Raw genomic sequence first — 3,962 nt, 5'->3', positions numbered from 1 at the left:
AAGTATGCGGACCTTTTAAGGCTAAAGCGGGTACATTGATTTGGAAGAGCACGTGATCCGATTGGTCAACTGTGGCCGTAGATTAATGCGAAAAATCGTATCTCCCTTGAAATACTACTCTATTTTTACATTTTTATCAATGTCACTTTGTCGCCCCTCATCTTAAAATATTTCCAAAAATGTCTTGAATTAGTCCGAATATAGTTAGGGAGGATAATTTTTTTCACGGATTCGAAATTCTATAGAGAAAAAAAATCTAAAATAAGGGTTAGGATCCCTTATTTATTCAGTGAGATAGAGACGAATTTGTAGATTTTTTTTTTAGGATGGATTAAAAATATTGATAATAATATTAATATTTAAAAAATAAAATATTAATAATAAAATCATTATTAATATTGATATTAATATTAATAGTAATAGTAAAATAATAATAATATAAAATTAATTTAGAGATGGGAGTGAGGATGGAGATTTGATTTCCAATTGTTCGAATTCGGGGATTCCCTAAATCTGAAAAAATAGGGATGAAGACAGGGATGAAATTCAGAGGCAAGGATGGAATAATGAATCTGTCTCGTTATGTTCCATTGTCATTCCTAAATATAGCACTGATTTATATCTTTTTATATTTTTATATATCTAAAGATTAAATTTGTAAATTAAGAGATTAAATTTTTTTTTTTAATAGTTAGTTGTTCTAAATAAAAAAATGTCTTGAATTAAATAAAATTTTAAATCAAATTTGCCTATAAAATTATCCAAATAGTCACCCTATAAAAGATTGAAATATCAATTTGGAATATTTGCAATTTTTTCACTAAATTTGTTTAATTTTTCTATGTGTTTGATAAAAATATCTCAAAAATATATGAATTTACATGCAAGTGATTGCTCTCAATTAGATATTTTTTTTTTAAGTATATTGTTTGTTTTCAAATTATGGTGTAAATAAAGTTAACAAAATCAAATTTTACACCATAAAGTTAACAAAATCAAATTAAAATTACTACTATGCCAAAAAAAAAACTAATACAAACATATATTTTTGCACCATCTTGCATGTTCTAAAATATAAATTTTGGATAAAATGAATATTTTAGAATTGAGAGTCACATGGACTTACATAAAGAGCCAACAACTAATTACTTGATGTAGTAGTAACTGAACTAGATTTAAAGAACTTTCAACTAAATATTAATAGTCTGAATATATATAACATGTATTATGATACGGCGATAAAAAGAGACCCACTTGGTATGGGGCTAATTGTTAAAGTGGAGGTTAAATTTAAGATGGTCAATATCCATGTCACACCCCAGAGGAGTCCCTGTCCGAGAAAATTTCGGCAGCATCTCCCCTGTACGGTGGACAATCTGAAACTTTTCTACATCTCACAAATACCTCAGCCACAGGCGGCTGGAATAATAACAACAAAATAAAACATTACCACGCAATTATATAATAGTAAACAAAACATCAATACTCTGACTCGAAATCCACCCTACTCCACTACACACGTAAAACTCAAAACCGACGAACTCACCTCTTCTGCCGTCCAGGCAGGCATGTAGTAGAATAAAAAAACCATCATCATCACAAAAATCCATACAACAAACAAGTATCCAAACAAACCAAGTCCACACATAATCAATAAATGCAAAACAAAACTAAACGATATATAAACCATCGAGGTCTGCAGAGATCTAGCACTACATGCTGTGGGGACTAGCGACTGGAACTCCCTCCTGACAGCATCAATCTGAAAATAACGACAATAGAGGCGGGGTGAGTCCAACACTCAGCAGGTACAATTGATATGCAAAGTAAAGAAATATCACCTAGCACTAATCATGTGTACAGTCTCCTGATAAGAAAGATAAAAATGCATCTGAAGTAAACAGGGGAATATTGTACTAACCAAGTCCTGAGTATAAGGTCAAACAGTCCGAGGGATAGGGAAGTCCTGTATGCATGTCAAACATAGGTATCCAAACAATATGCAGCATATAAATGCAGCAAACACAAACACAAGCAATAAATGCATCATGCATATGATGCCAATGATGCGTCCTGGTCACCCCCGCAGTCGATCATCTCACACACATAGTGAGGCCGAGTGGGTAGGGCTGTGACAACCGTGCACTCTGTCGTCACTACTCCTAATGAGTGACCGAGTGGACGGGATGCTGTCGGAGTACACCTATCCTCCTACCCCAAATCATAAATGGGGGAGCGCAATGCTCTCATCTCCCGGTACTAAAGACGGGAGGAATCCTGCGGATAACACGTTGTGTCACACTACCCATGAGCGGACCAACGGTGCCTAACAGAGTCCGCCACACACCTGTCTGAATACCACCAACCCATGAGTGGTGGTGTGTGCGGATCCACTAGCGATGTGTTCAACAATAATGGAGCGGACTATCGTCAAGCATGTAATCATACATATGGTGCATGACACTAACCACAAAAATATCCTGACCTAATCCACATGGATATAAAAGTGCATCATAGGTCAACGAATCAAAACAATCCAAAGGTACACAGAAGGTATAAAACCTAGGTCCTGAACATGGTCAAGCATGGTATATCACTACCCCTATAAGCATGTAATAACAGGTAAAGTATACATGAGATGCAAACCAATCAATCAATCAAGCATATACTAAGATTTGGGTAGTGATTAACCGAAACAGATAAGAAACACAATTAATGCAACATGTTAATTTCATTACTAAGCATATCAAAGACAATAAGTCAAAAGTACCCGCCTCCGACAAAATGGTCCAAATCCGACGTCGAGATACCGTCTCGAATCAGAGCCCTGTGTAAACAAAAAATACCTTTTCTTTTATTTAGCTAGAATACAAAAAAAACAGCTAAATAAATCCTAAATAGAAATTTAGGGATAAACCCTAAATCATTTCCCTCAACCTTTCTAACGGTTAATTAGGGTTAATTACCTTAACTCCAAACAACCTTTTTGATAAAAATCCAAAAACCTAAATCCATATAACCTAATTATTCTACACAACCTAATGATGAATAAATTATCAATAGGTATCAAGATCATACCTAAACATGGATTAATCCAATATATTCCTAATCCAATACATGAATCTAACTCATCAACATGTAACAATTACTCTACTTCTTACCTTGATTCTTCTCTAGTCGTTCTGTAATGGCAACAGACCCAAACAACAATGGGATGGCTGGAATTGAGGAAATCCCAAACTGCAACCCGATCAGAACCAAAAGAAAAACAGGATGGGGGCACTGTAGAACCTGGTGGTCAATAGTGCTTGTCGCAGTTGAAACTTGCTCCAGCAAAGGTCACTACAACAAGGCATCACCCAGATCAGAGGCATTGAAATCTGCAGCCCTAGAACTGTGATCAATAAACCAACCTACTGCAATTACCTGAACCTGTGCCATTCTTTCCCCCTGCCGGCAACTGGTGAACGGAAAAGGTTGCCCCAATACTGAGTCTAGGGCACGGTACTGTGGCTGGAACAGAGGTTATCAGAGAACCAGTGTAGAGAAACGACTACCCTCGGTTGGCTCTCGTCGGCCGGTGAAGATAGCATCGACAGAAGAGAGGAGAAGAGAGTCTTCGGCGTGAACGGCTGTGAACCCAAAACTAGGGCACGCGGCTAGTTGGCGGCTGGGATCTTAAGGCTCTCCACTGCGAGGGCGAGGGGCGACGATAGAGAGGCTAGGGCAAAGGCGACAACGGCACTGGGTCAGATCTGGTGGCCGGTACAAAGGAGGTGGTCGGCGGCGCTGTCAAGAAGAGAAAGAACTCGGCACTGGGGAGTATCGCCGGCGGTGCTAGGGCACGGCGACGGCGGCTGACGCTGAGAAACCAGTGCCGGCAGTGGCGTCGGTGCTGGCTAGGGCATAGATCGGAGATGGCTCTATGGCTGAGGAAGGCCGGCGACAGCGCTGGGTCAGTG

Source organism: Zingiber officinale, chromosome 3A (genome assembly GCF_018446385.1).
Source record: "Zingiber officinale cultivar Zhangliang chromosome 3A, Zo_v1.1, whole genome shotgun sequence".
NCBI classification, from domain to species: domain Eukaryota; kingdom Viridiplantae; phylum Streptophyta; class Magnoliopsida; order Zingiberales; family Zingiberaceae; genus Zingiber; species Zingiber officinale.
The sequence above is the reverse complement of the archived record's forward strand: the minus strand, read 5'-3'. Positions refer to the sequence as shown.